Source organism: Schistocerca serialis, chromosome 3 (genome assembly GCF_023864345.2).
Source record: "Schistocerca serialis cubense isolate TAMUIC-IGC-003099 chromosome 3, iqSchSeri2.2, whole genome shotgun sequence".
Classification (NCBI taxonomy): domain Eukaryota; kingdom Metazoa; phylum Arthropoda; class Insecta; order Orthoptera; family Acrididae; genus Schistocerca; species Schistocerca serialis.
In genome coordinates, this window is record NC_064640.1 from 941,023,936 (window position 1) to 941,039,189 (window position 15,254).

The following is a 15,254-nucleotide window of genomic DNA, read 5'->3' on the forward strand; positions in this document are numbered from 1 at the left end:
TCTCTTCGAACCGAAAAAAACAGCAGTCCATGGAGTGGCACCACACCACCTATCCACCGAAGAAAAAGTTCGAGGCCGGCCGGGGTGGCCGAGCGGCTCTAGGCGCTACAGTCTGGAACCGCGCGACCGCTACGGTCGCAAGTTCGAATCCTGCCCCGGGCATGGATGTGTGTGATGTCCTTAGGTTAGTTAGGTTTAAGTAGTTCTAAGTTCTAGGGGACTGATGACCTCAGAAGTTAAGTCCCATAGTGCTCAGAGCCATTTGAACCAAAAAGTTCTGTTGTCTACATAGTTCCGCGTAGTCAGCGCGTACACAACTTTCCCACTAGAGCGCGCCCCGCTAAGCACAACAGCGCAGGCGCAGCGCTCGTCCGTCTCCGACTACGAGATGGCGCTATCTTAGAGACGGACCAAATTCTGCTTCCGCCGATCCGCGTATTAATATGTAACGCAGCAAATGAGATTGCTGCTAACGTAGAACCTTTTCTCCTCGCGGATCACACTCGCGCGGAGTGATACCTGAACGCGCGAGGTATTATAACAAGTGTACAGACCTCCGATTAGTCAGCCTGTATTAGTCTGCATTAGTCTGTAGTCAAGTTTCAGTTTGCTCCTAATAAGATTACCATATTCCTGTACATAGCCATGAAGAGAAATGTATATCAGAGATATGTGAGAATAAGATTAACTTACCAAGACCAAAGGAACTTCGGATTGTCAATTGTAAATAGCATCCAGAATCAAGTTAAGTAATTTTATGTTATTATTTTAATAAATGTGTGTGAAAATTAATCAAGTTCTGTTTAAAGTTGGTCACCGTCAATCTGATACTCTAAACGCGCAAGTGGCATTTCTATCGTCTGACCTAACGGTAGAAAATAAACACGCCACGATAAGACCGCGAGACATATTGCTGACACTCGCCTACTTCGATATAGCGACAAGTCAAATAATCTGATGGTGTGTGTACCGAAGGTCTTACAGTACGCACACTACAAGTACGAACCCGCTCTCTCAGGCGGTGAAGTCATGGCAACTGTTATCTGGGACTTCCAAAGGGCTATCCTGTTTGATGACCACCTCGTGTTGGAACTACCAACTCTGAAGTGTATTTCATTACCCTCAGGTAATTGAAGAAACTACTTGGCATTCGTCGGCACAAAAATACAAACTAACTTCTGCTTCACCTTGAGAACGCAAGACTTCAAACATGCCTGCCTACCCGAGAGGAGCTCACAATACATCATTGGGTTGTTTTTCCTCGTCCACCCTACCGTCCGGATCTCGCACCTTCCAATTCCCATCTCTATGGCCCAATGAAGTATGCACTCTGTGGGAAGCAATACATACTGATTCAGCAATAATACTGTTAACTGGCGTGTGTAGTTTGCCAATAACTTTTCGTGTTTCCTTTCATGTACTATGTTCTCAAAACAGTGGAAACATTTTTTGCTGAGATTTGTTTAATTTTTCAGCCTGTTCATACAAGGCATGGCGTTACAGATCTCGATTTTCGACCTATTGCTGGAGCAACTGCTTCTGACTAGCTCTTCATTTATTTTTAAAACACGTGCCCCGTGGGTGGCCACGTAGTTTGAAAGACACTCCACACCTACTGGCGCGTCACTTTTTTTACATCGTCACATACTGATTGAGCGACCAGGTGTTCTACTGTTGCACTCAGAGAATGTTGATGCGTGGACTGTACTTCCTCAGTACCTCCATTGGGAAGTTTTGTCTTTATAGTGTCAAGCTCATTGGGGTACAATTCGTACAAAGTAACTCGCTTGACATAATTGTACTTGGAAGGGATGGATACCCCGATTCAGCAAATGACCTCTCATTGTAATTAGTGTGCAGAGCATCAATCTGCTCCACTGTAACGCTTTCTTCAGTGGCCGCGCTCGTCTGGACAATGGCAATTCATTCATATTGATTTTCCAGCTCCATTTTGGCACATGCGTTGGTTCTTGGTGGTAGATGCATATAGTAAATTTCGTCCACTACTACCGCTAGTAATGCATCGGCTTTGTTTTCTATCTTTTGTCTCGAAGGTCTTCCTGAGATCCTAGTCTTGGACAATGGACACTTTGTGTTGCTTCTCGCCCTCTGAAAATAGCAACAATTCTGTGTGTTTGTGGCACTGACCGACTAATTTTGAAAAATAGAGGGTGCCTACTACTTGATGCTTTTCTTTCTTCTGCACAGTGCTCATTGTCAACTTCTTCATGCTCACTATCATTATAAACATACAGGCTGAAAATGTGAAATGAATAACTGGGGTTGAGTCTCTGATTCTTGGTAGTTCCTGGAGTTTTACTGGGAATAAGGTGCTTTGAAAATTATGATTATGGGTGACATCTGTTGTTTTGTATGTATCTGTGCACATGACATTTTATAGGTAATTTCTATCGGAAGGCAGAAGTGACTATTTGAAGTAGTATTCATCCCACTTACCTACATTCTGAACATTGATGAATCAGTTTTTAGCAGCAATATCCTTCAGAAGGAGAATAAAACTGGATCCCCAGTTAACCCTTTCGCTGGTCTTAGGGGATATACTTCCTTACATGTTTAAGGGAGTACGTATTACCACTTCTGTACGCTCCTGGCATCTAGTGGCTGTCCGCTACACCAGCTGTAGTTTCTGTTTGTTGTGAAATATAGCCTTCAGCACTGCAGGAAATATATATCCCACCAAACAGCGGTGTTTTAATTGTTTCTGGGAAGTATGGTTACCACCAATGTGGTTTGTGGAAGACGCTTGAGAAATATACTTACCACAAAATTAGTCTTTCACTTGTGCTCCGTTCTCGCTTCCCACGCCCGGGTTCCCGGGTTCGATTCCCGGCGGGGTCAGGGATTTTCTCTGCCTCGTGATGGCTGGGTGTTGTGTGATGTCCTTAGGTTAGTTAGGTTTAAGTAGTTCTAAGTTCTAGGGGACTGATGACCATAGATGTTAAGTCCCATAGTGCTCAGAGCCAGCCAGCCATTTGTGCTCTTTGGGAAACGTACTTACCACCAACTTAGGGGTACCCCAAAGCTTTTCAGAATACGTTTTACCACCTCTATCTATGCCTGACGTATCACTACTGTTGTCGGAACACACAGATTCGCTTCTGCAGTATACATTATTGTAACCTGTATCAGCTCATACATTTACTGCGTGATAAAATTTCAAGAACTGTTTTCACATTGTCGCAAGTAGACATTAATATCGGTAACAAATATTTTTAAATAAAGTATAAGAAAACATAAAAAACAGAAAACACTGCTCATTATTTTTTACATGTAATGGCAACACATAACAGCACACAAAAGGGAAGTGCGAAATCCATTTACCACCTGTTTAATGCCTCACAAATGTGCTGTGGTGATATATGTACTACCATGGTTTTTAGTCCTAAATCACAAAAATAAAATTTTCGAAAAATACTTATAGTCAGTTGATCAAATTTCTAATAGGGTAGCAGAAAAATTGTCTTCGCTGAGTTGCTGCAAAATACTTGTATGCGCCTGCGAAAGGGTTAAATGGATATAAGACATGTCAGTATACTTCAAGATGGAGTACATGGCTGAGTGTCTTTCCTCACTCTCTCTCCTGCGTTTAGGAAAGATGGCCGAGTATGACACTCTTGACAAATGTTCCTTTCAACTCTGTAATTGAATCGCCCTGTTTTGAGGTATGCGTTAGCTCACAGTACAGTACTGATATGCACTTAATGGCAGGATACCATGAGGCTTCGACGATTTCAGGGAGAATCATTTCCGAACTGTATTTGCAGGCATCAAGAAAAGTTGGAGGACCTCGGTAGTCCAAATTGGTATTGTCAATATGAGATAGTGAGATCGTGTCCTCCAAATCATCAGTAACCACAGTGTATTCCAATGTAGCTGCAGGGTTTCACTGATGATATGTAACAGAGTGGACAACGGTACTGCTGCTGCTAGGCTGAGGGCGACGTCCTATACCATGAAGGTCCATGTCGGTGGTGAGACATTCCAGAGCGTGGCTGCTTTGGCAAGTTAACTGGTGTCATCAGTCTACATAATGTTCATGATGGCGTGCTCGGCTGTGGTGATGTTTGTGGATGTATCAATGTATTCATTATCAGTTGGTCAGGTGGTAGAGTAGTTGGGGAGAAAAACCTGTGGCTGCATACCGCTTCCATTTCATCTGCAAAGAAAGACAAAATGCTGATAAGTATCATACATAAAAATTTATATGCAGACGTCTATAGTACTCGTAGTTCTACTCACACTCAAGATTAGTGGCGTTCAAGTAAGTGCATGACCCTCTCATTCCATCGTTATTTGCTGTTAGTTCATCACGTGTGCAACAACAGAAGAAGAAGAAGAAGAAATTAGTCATCAGATAGCAGTTTTAACGAACGCCCACCAACATGAAAAAAATGTCTTAAATGCGTTCCTGTTGATTCACTACAGACAAACACGAAATGCTTACTAGATCCTAGATTGAAATTTTCACTCTACAGCGGAGTATGCGCTGATATGAAACTTCCTGGCAGATTAAAACTGTGTGTCGGACCGAGACTCGAACTCGGGACCTTTTCCTTTCGCGGGCAAGTGCTCTACCGACTGAGCTACCCAAGCACGACTCATGCCCCCTCCTCACAGCTTTAATTCCGCCAGTACCTCGTCTCCTACCTTCCAAACTTTACAGAATCTCTCCTGCGACCTTGGTAGAGCACTTGCCCGCGAAAGGCAACGGTCCCGAGTTCGAGTCTCGGTCCGGTACACGGTTTTAATCTGCCAGGAAGTTTCATATCAGCGCATACTCCGCTGTAGAGTGAGAATTTCATTCTAGAAACAACCCCCAGGCTGTGGCTAAGCCATGTCTCCGCAATTCCTTCCTTTCTTTCAGGAGTGCTAGTTCTGCAAGGTTCGCAGGAGAGCTTCTGTAAAGTTTGGAAGGTAGGAGACGAGGTACTGGAGGAATTAAAGCTGTGAGGACGGGGCGTGAGTCGTGCTTGGGTAGCTCAGTCGGTAGAGCACTTGCCCGCGAATGGCAGAGGTCCCGAGTTCGAGTCTCGGTCCGGCACACAGTTTTAATCTGCCAGGAAGTTTCTTACTATAATCCTGCTGAACATTCACTATGAACATTTCCATTATAGCTTTTCATCTCAGCTGATGCTTTCAAGACTCTTGATATTGCTGCTAGCAGATCTCAGACAGGAATGCCTTTTGCACCGAAAAGTATTTGTAGCCAGAAACTGCATACATCAGCTTACTTCAGCAAAGAGGAATCAAGTTTTCTTATCTCCAGCCATGTGCTTTTTAGGCAGAATGGTACCAGCTGACAGTTGTGTGTAGGCGACACTGTCTGATCAAGCCATTGTACTTACATGTAGGATAATATTTCAACGTAAGTGTGCATGCTGTCCCACAATGAAAGTGGTGGTGGAAAGCAACACACATCCGACTATGAAAGAGAAGAATATTTCCCCGGTGCTTGGAGTATTGCAGTGCACAGTGGTCTTTATCTGTGAGTACTACCCACGCCTTACATGCCGCTGGACAGTGTGCATGTCAGCTACAGCAACTATGTGATTTTGAAAAAGTAGTTGGGACAATTTAGATTTCGCTCTTAGTATGCTTATGCATCATCTGTACATGTCAGAATACACTATTTTATATAAGTACACCAACAGTTAGAGTTTGTGTTATTGATTTCCACGTTAAATAACTAAAACTGTAAAATACGGGATAGTCATGTACACTATTAGCTTTACAAACCATAGTGTGTTGTAATCAGTGTCTGAGAGGCGTTTCTGCTGCTTTTTCAAAAAATGATAATACATGGCAGTAAAATGCTAAATGTTAAAAGCATAGGATGGTAACAGAAACCCGCTGCCTGACAGATAACGATAATGGGTGGCCCTGATCAATCAGCAGTGACGGACCTAACCTTCCACACTGACAAGGACAGCAATGAAGCTCACAGCATCTATAGCCATCACCCACAATGCGCATTATCTCTCCTCCAAAATAGTCAATTGTTTAAGTGTCGAAATCTGCATACCTTCCCATAACTGGTACTGCCATAGAGAACAGTCTACATAACGGTTAAAATTATGATAAGTGTCTTTCAAATTAGACGAACACGGAGCAATACTATTAATTGCTAATCGAAGCCATGTAAATAAAACGTATGCTGTCTGTGTTGTGCACAGCGTCCTTTTACCCTAATCAGCGAACTTCTCATGACTTCATCTATAGTACCAGCATCTTGATCTCACCCATGTGTCTCGCTTTTCGTTTATGTAATCATGCTACTTTTACATTACATCCAAATATTTTACGATTCCAAATACATTAGAATTTCAGCTCACATCTATTGGGACAGAAAAACACAGAATTCAGAATCCAAATCAAATATATTTTAAAAATCACATCCCCAGTAACAAAACGATTCGAAGTAAGAAGACTTAGCGCATGTCAGCCAATTTTTTTCACCTTATATTCCCTATTCACAGAACTAGCAGTTCATCAAATGGCAGAACCATCTAGCGGGCCAACCATAGCGCCATCTGGTTTCCGCCTTCAAGCTAGACAAGTTTCATACTTTGTAGTTTTTTCGTTTGACGCTTATTTCGTGAGATATTTGGCCCCGTCACGATCAATGGAGCACCCTGTATACTAAAGAGCCAAAGAAACTGGTACACCTGCCTAATATCGTGGAGGGCAACACGACATGGAATGTACTCGAATAATATCTGAAGTAGTTCTGGAGGTAGTTGACACCATGAATCCCGCAGGGCTGTCCGTAAATCCGTGAGAGCAGTAGGGGTCGAGATCTCTTCTGAACAGCACGTTGCAAGGCATCCCAGATATGCTCAATGTTCTTATCGTGGGAATTTAATGGTTAGCGAAAGTGTTTGAACTCAGAAGAGTGTTACTGGAGCCACTCTGTGGCAAATCTGGACGTGTGGGGTGTCGCATTGTCCTGCTGGAATTGACCAAGTCCGTCGGAATGCACAATGGATATGACTGGATGCAGGTGAACAGACAGGATGTTTACATACGTGTCATCTATCAGAGTCGTATCTAGACGTATAAGGAGTCCAACATCACTCCAGCTCTACGCGCCGCACATCATTACAGAGCCTCCACCGCCTTGAACAGTTCCCTGAAGACATGCAGGTTCCTAGAATTCATGAGGTTGTTTCCATACTCGTACATGGCCATCCACTCGATACAATTTGAAACGAGAATCGTCTGACCAGGTACCATGTTTCGAGTCACCATCAGTCCAATGTCAGCGTTGACCGGTCCAAGCGAGGCGTAACGCTTCGCGTCGTGAGTCATCAACGGTACACGAGTGGGCCTTCGGCTCTGAAAGGCCATATCGATCATGTTTCGTTGAATGGTTCGCACGCTGACACTTGTTGATGGCCCGGGAATGCAATCTGCAGCAATTTGCGGAAGTGTTGCACTTCTGACACGTTGAACGATTCTCTTCAATCGTCGTTGGTCCCGTTCTTGCACGACCTTTTTCCGGCCGCCGCGAGTTAAATGGTCGTACGGGAAAATCCCCACTTCATCGCTACCTCGGAGATGCTGTGATCCAGCGCTCGTGCGCTGACTATAACATCACGTTCAGATTCACTTAAATCTTGATAACCTGCTATTGTAGCAGCAGTAAGCGATCTGAAAACGGTGCCAGACAGTTGCTGCCTTATACAGACGTTGCCGACAGCGGCGCCGTATTCTGCCTGTGTTACATATCTCTGTATTTGAATACGCATGCGTATACCTGTTTCTTTTGCCTTAAGTGTAAGTGGAAAGCTTTCCTCGCAGTTCTCTATTACGAGTCATTTATTTTTATACTCGTTAAAAATTTCTCCGTGTTCGAACAATTCTTTAATATCTTTCGGGTGTAAATTTTCTAATCACCTACCACAGAGGATGGACAGCTTTATGTGTACCTGTGGCGTGGTAACCTACTCGAAATGTCCATTGCACGCAGTTTACTTCCAACTGTTCACCCAAAAACAGGGTGAACTGGACCTCCATTCAGTGACGACAGAAATTCCTATCGGTTTTGAAGCCAACTGCGACTGACATGACGTGACACTCATCTCCGGTACCTGCAGCTTAGCATCCTTTTACAACCACCGTACTTATGTGGTTGCGAGTGGTACAACATTCCTTACAGACAAGTTGGGCAGTCTGTGATGACACACCAAAAAAATTGCGCAGCTTCATTCGTGGTGTGGTCATGGGCATGCCCAAATACGACAGCTCCATCTGCCTTTCTACGTAAGGACTTCAGAAAGAAAGTTACACGTGCCCTCCTACGCTAAGACCTGTACGTAACAAGAGCGGCACATTGTCAGAAGAGAGTACATTTTACGGATGTCCTGTAGAGACTGTGATGCATTTGTTGTATACGGACAACAAATGCATCACAGTATGCGAGGTACTGATTTACTCATGGTCAGACACCGCCTCTGTAGCTGAGTAGTCACAGTGTGTGGCTGCTACGTGGGGGATACGTTTTCCATTCTAGGTACACCCGGGGATTTTTCCTTGATGGGAGGACATGAACGGGGTGCATTAACATTCGTGATGCCTACTGAATAGCTACTTGAGATTACATACGTGCTGGGATAGTAAGTGCTTTCCAGATTATATGTTCATCCAAGAGTACGAGCAGATTTTTCTGTTTTTTGGTAGGGCAAATGAGCACCAACGAGGTGTACAGGAGGAACGGTATGAAGAAAAACTTCGTCGATCAACTTTCAGTATGATGTCGGGATTACCTGTGACGTGTTAGGACTTAACTTAAGACACAGGTTTTGGGATCATTATGATAATGAACAAATGCCCTTATCCGTACCTAACAGTCTACGACTGCAGTAATTTTCTTATGGTTGGCGCTTAGATACAGCATGAGGTTGTCGGCACACAAGCGAGAGTTACAAGAATATAGCACAGCTGAAATATCAGTCATATACAGTTAGGAAAGCTGTAAACCAAAGGCTGAACACTAAGTGACTACTGAGAGCTCATGTTCCCATGACGAATGCTTCGATTCACAGACGAGTCATTGATATCTGTTTCTAAGGTAGATGTCGAACCATAATATTGCACACACTGTAAAATTCAGCTGTTTTAGTTTCATAATTAATACAGCGAAAGTAACAGTATCAAAAGTCTTGCTGAAATTAAGTAATGTTAAAATGGTGGTATCGGTCCAGTTCATGGCGTATTTGACGTCGTTAGCCACTTTGATTAATGCAATTTGTGTGCTGTTGTTTTTGCGGAAGCCAGATTGATATTTATCGTGGAAGTTACGAGTTTTATGAGAATGCGTCAGCTGTTCATGATCAATGTATTCCAAAGCTTTACATACCGCTAATAATTGAGTGTTCGTTCTAAAATCACCTGATGGTTTCGGGTTATCATTTTACGGTTTTGGCAGGCCGCGTTGGTCTAGCGGTTCTAGGCGCTCAGTCCGGAGCCGCGCGACTGCTACGGTCGCAGGTTCGAATCCAGCCTCGGGCATGGATGTGTGTGATGTCCTTAGGTTAGTTAGGTTTAAGTAGTTCTAAGTTCTAGGGGACTCATGACCATAGATGTTAAGTCCCATAGTGCTCAGAGCCATTTGAACCATTTTTTTAAGGTTTTGGCTGAATTAATCCTTGTTTGCAGTCGTTAGAATACGTGCTACAAATGTGAGAGCGAGACTCAAGATATCTGGATAACAATATCGGTAACGTTGTTTATCATATCTATGTTCACAGCATCATTACCTACTGTGTAAGAAGAGTCTCTCTCACTGCTTTCCGCGCTCTGCAAGAAGAAATACGTTTAAGGAAAACTCATCTGTTATGAAAGGACAGTGTAGTGCCTGATAACTTGCCGCAGTTGGAGAGCTGACAGCTGTCGAGAAAAGCTCGTTTAATTCGTTTACAGGGGCTCGAAAAACATCAAATTTTGCCTTTCCTATACTTCCATATGCCGTTGTATAATTTGAAATTTTACATAAGCTGATGGCCTACACGTGAAAAATAGTAATATATGAAAATAAACAAGGTTCTTCTAAAAAGTTTGGTGAATGGTGCCATAAAACAAAGAAAATAGGATATGATATCAAAAATCTTTTCTCGTCATTATCGTAATCTCTACTGCGCACAATACGCTTTTGGAAAGTACAATTAAACTATCTTTATCCGTCGGTGAAGAGGCTCTCTGAAATTAACCGAGGCATTCATGTTCCATATCTTCAGACGTATGAAGAAATGTGAGGCAAACCGATGTAATACGACCTTTATTTTTGCCTATCTTACTGCGGATCAAAATGAGTTTCATTCTTTGTGATGGTGGCTCGAGATGAAATGGACCTCATCTACATACGTCAGTGATACACTCCTGGAAATTGAAATAAGAACACCGTGAATTCATTGTCCCAGGAAGGGGAAACTTTATTGACACATTCCTGGGGTCAGATACATCACATGATCACACTGACAGAACCACAGGCACATAGACACAGGCAACAGAGCATGCACAATGTCGGCACTAGTACAGTGTATATCCACCTTTCGCAGCAATGCAGGCTGCTATTCTCCCATGGAGACGATCGTAGAGATGCTGGATGTAGTCCTGTGGAACGGCTTGCCATGCCATTTCCACCTGGCGCCTCAGTTGGACCAGCGTTCGTGCTGGACGTGCAGACCGCGTGAGACGGCGCTTCATCCAGTCCCAAACATGCTCAATGGGGGACAGATCCGGAGACCTTGCTGGCCAGGGTAGTTGACTTACACCTTCTAGAGCACGTTGGGTGGCACGGGATACATGCGGACGTGCATTGTCCTGTTGGAACAGCAAGTTCCCTTGCCGGTCTAGGAATGGTAGAACGATGGGTTCGATGACGGTTTGGATGTACCGTGCACTATTCAGTGTCCCCTCGACGATCACCAGTGGTGTACGACCAGTGTAGGAGATCGCTCCCCACACCATGATGCCGGGTGTTGGCCCTGTGTGCCTCGGTCGTATGCAGCCCTGATTGTGGCGCTCACCTGCACGGCGCCAAACACGCATACGACCATCATTGGCACCAAGGCAGAAGCGACTCTCATCGCTGAAGACGACACGTCTCCATTCGTCCCTCCATTCACGCCTGTCGCGACACCACTGGAGGCGGGCTGCACGATGTTGGGGCGTGAGCGGAAGACGGCCTAACGGTGTGCGGGACCGTAGCCCAGCTTCATGGAGACGGTTGCGAATGGTCCTCGCCGATACCCCAGGAGCAACAGTGTCCCTAATTAGCTGGGAAGTGGCGGTGCGGTCCCCTACGGCACTGCGTAGGATCCTACGGTCTTGGCGCGCATCCGTGCGTCGCTGCGGTCCGGTCCCACGTCGACGGGCACGTGCACCTTCCGCCGACCACTGGCGACAACATCGATGTACTGTGGAGACCTCACGCCCCACGTGTTGAGCAATTCGGCGGTACGTCCACCCGGCCTCCCGCATGCCCACTATACGCCCTCGCTCAAAGTCCGTCAACTGCACATACGGTTCACGTCCACGCTGTCGCGGCATGCTACCAGTGTTAAAGACTGCGATGGAGCTCCGTATGCCACGGCAAACTGGCTGACACTGACGGCGGCGGTGCACAAATGCTGCGTAGCTAGCGCCATTCGACGGCCAACACCGCGGTTCCTGGTGTGTCCGCTGTGCCGTGCGTGTGATCATTGCTTGTACAGCCCTCTCGCAGTGTCCGGAGCAAGTATGGTGGGTCTGACACACCGGTGTCAATGTGTTCTTTTTTCCATTTCCAGGAGTGTATATCCACCAGGGAAGCCTTCTACTTGTCAGTCGATTTTTTGCAGAGTGAAACGGGGACGGTTCTTCACTTACCCAAAATTTCATGAGCCAATATCCTTACTAATTTCCTTCTCTTCCAGCAGCAAATCTACATATTGTCACCATTTCGTGCCAGCACCATCACTTTAAAAAGTGGACAAATTGAGTTAACACGGGTGGAAGCATTGTGTTTTAGTACAGGTGAGTCAAAGTCTGGTTTGTGCTACATTTCTAATAACGTCACATTTACGTGAACTGTACACTGTAATACGTTTCTGAACAGACCTCGCAGAGAGAAGAGAGATTACTGAATAAAAAATAAAGGATGCTATTTAAAAAAGACGGACCTTGGCTGATATCTGCGTAACGGACAGAATTAAAAGAAAGGCAGTCATGCTGGGTAATACCGTCCTGGTAAACAACATTTTTTAAACAACATTTGCTTCATACATTTTATATTTTGCGTCTGGACAAAAAGTTATTTGGAGTGGTCAAGATAATAGGGACAACGTGTATGTATAAACTGAATGGATGTCAGTATGAGTTAAAGATGAATGGAGATACTATGATGTACAGAGTTAGCCTTACAGCGTAGACTGGAAAGGACAGGCCGATAGCTTCTAAAATATTTTGTCTGGCAGTCAGTCTTGAGGAGTTCAGTTAACATAGATTTTCGTTCGTATTCATGTAACTGCAATTACTTCGTTATACGCTATTTTGTCGGAAACATATATTTTGAGACCATGTGTGTGTATAAAATGTAGGCTGATTCTTTCAAAGAAGCAGACAGCAACCAGCCTTTATCGATAATGTTATTTATTTACGTAAATAACACCTTTATGCAAATAAATAGCGATATTAATAGTGGCCAGTTGCTTTCTAATTCTTTGAAAGAATCAACCTGCACTTTCTTGTGTTTGTATATTTGGATATAAAGTTGAGCCTGGTGAGCAATTTTCAGTGAATCTTGGAACTGGTAACATTGTTGCCAATTTTTTTCCATTAATGAGCAGTAATAATTATTTTCTTCTCTTAATAGATTGTTATCTATAAACTTTCCTCGACAGAAAAACGGTTACGGTAGAGCCCAGCTTTGGGGAAAGAAACGGTCTCATCCGTTCAAGTATTTAATTAATAAGCAATGAGATGAGTTTTTTGAAGCTGATGTTCGTATGCTTTTTTGGTGGTTGGTGTAGAGATGCAACAGGGGCTGTTTCTTCTAGCTAATCACTTGAAACTAATGCGAATATTTGGTTGGCTTGTTTTCTAACCCATGCGCTAACATTACCAGTAGCGAAGCGTGACCTGGTGCAGTGTGCTGGAGTGTATTCGTATCCAGTGGAGCAGAAAGCCGGTACCGATGAACCATCTGCTGTCACCAAAATAAATAAACGAATATTAATATTGTTCTTTGTAAATCACTGACAGGGCTGGTAACTGAATGCACAATTCAGTGGTGTAATGTACAACAAGAAGGTTCCCAGCCAATCTAGAACCGTTGTTGAGCAAACACAAATTTCTTTCAGTGGTCGTACCACTACAAAAGTCAGTGGTTGGGAAACGAAATATGTGTGTATGTGTTTGTGTAGGAGGGGGGGGGGGGGGAGGGAGAGGTGGGTGATGAAACACACCAAGGCTGGCCACATTGAGAAGTTGTACCGCATTGTATAGAGTACTGACAGGAATTTTTAATTACTTTGTTACCTTTTAATTTTTCACCAGATGTGATATAACAGCAATTTAAATTGGCTTTGTCGTGTATACTTCAATAATTCAGTTCAGACTACTTTTCTGCACTGCACATGAGCTGCTTTACTTCTTGCATAAACTATCTGTGGTTCTCATTTCATGTTCTGTTGAAATGTAGCCGTCCATTATTATATGTTTTTTGAGATTAACCACGTCAGCACGTTTTCATTAAATACTGATGGTTGTAGACGTTTAGAAAAAGTTTGTGCAGCTTTAGTAACATAACTATGCAGTTGATGTTGAATTTTAAAATGAACAGATTTCAGTCTTGTCAGAAAAGTAGCTTTTATTAGCAAGGAAGAACGACGGCCAATAGAATACGAGCATTGTATCATCCGATTTATACTGTTGACAACTGCAGTTTAGAAGTCTCTCATTTTTGGGACCGTGTGGTAATTAACTAGTATTTACACCAAGAACAATAGACTAAAGGCGCAACTTAATACTGTTTATTACCATGGATGGGATTTCTGACGATTACTTGAGCCAAAATTTATCAAATCGGTGGGTGGAAAGCAGTCTCCTGCAGAAACAAATGCCGGCCGAAATGGCCAAGCGGTCCTAGGAGCTACAGTCTGGAACCGCTCGACCGCTACGGTCGCAGGTTCGAATCCTGCCTCGGGCATGGACGTGTGTGATGTCCTTAGGTTAGTTAGGTTTAAGTAGTTCTACGTTCTAGGCGACTGATGACCACAGTAGTTAAATCCCATAGAGCTCAGAGCCATTTGAACCACTTTTTTTTTTTGCAGGAACAAAAGCGACGGTGATTTCATTTGTCCGAAAGGCTCTGGCCAGTTTTTCCTGAAATGAAAAACGAATTTTTCCTTTTGAGTAACACTGAATGGATGAAACAATAACTGGCAGTACTACATAAGTCATTTTGACCAACACTATAAGAAACTGTACTTGACAGAAGATTTGGGCACAAAAAGGCTAACATCACTTTTATCGGGAAATGCAGGTATGCGCACCTGGGCATTTACAGTTCTAAAACTGGAGGATTTGGTAAACGACATGACATCCACGATATTCACTAGCGTTGGCTACCTCTGACTTTCACCTATCCAAACATTTATAGAAAAATGTAGCTGGAAAACGTTTCGCGTCTAGTGAAGATATTGTGACAGCAGTGTATGAGAATCATTTTGGCCATTTAGATTCTCACTTTAATGATGGTGTCTTCTCGCTGGTAAAAAGATAGGCAGTCGATATTTAACGGAAAGGTCCTAAATCAAAATTAGAGCACAAGTTTCATCCAAAACAGCCTTTCAGCGCTAGGGCGAGCAGTTTTCACCTGGCTCTCGTTACGTATTTTCTCATGGCAGATAGATATACAAATAATAGTGGAGCTGGTCTCGGGACATTTCTTCGAAGATATTACACATCGCATTTTCATCCCGTCAGAGTTTCCAACAGTGCGTAAATCAAGCAACTACGCCCACTTTCTGCTCATATTCCACATTAAAGTGATGCGATCGGGCCTATTAGCCGCCCTGTTCACACCACGACGAACATTACTGCAAAGTATAAAATGCATTAAGCAACACATTGATACTGTAGTGATTGTATACATCTCCAAAGGCATGTTTCTTTAAAGATAGTTGTCACAACCTTATTGCGATGACAACTTCAATCTCACTCTTCACTTACAGGCAGCCAATATCTGTGGA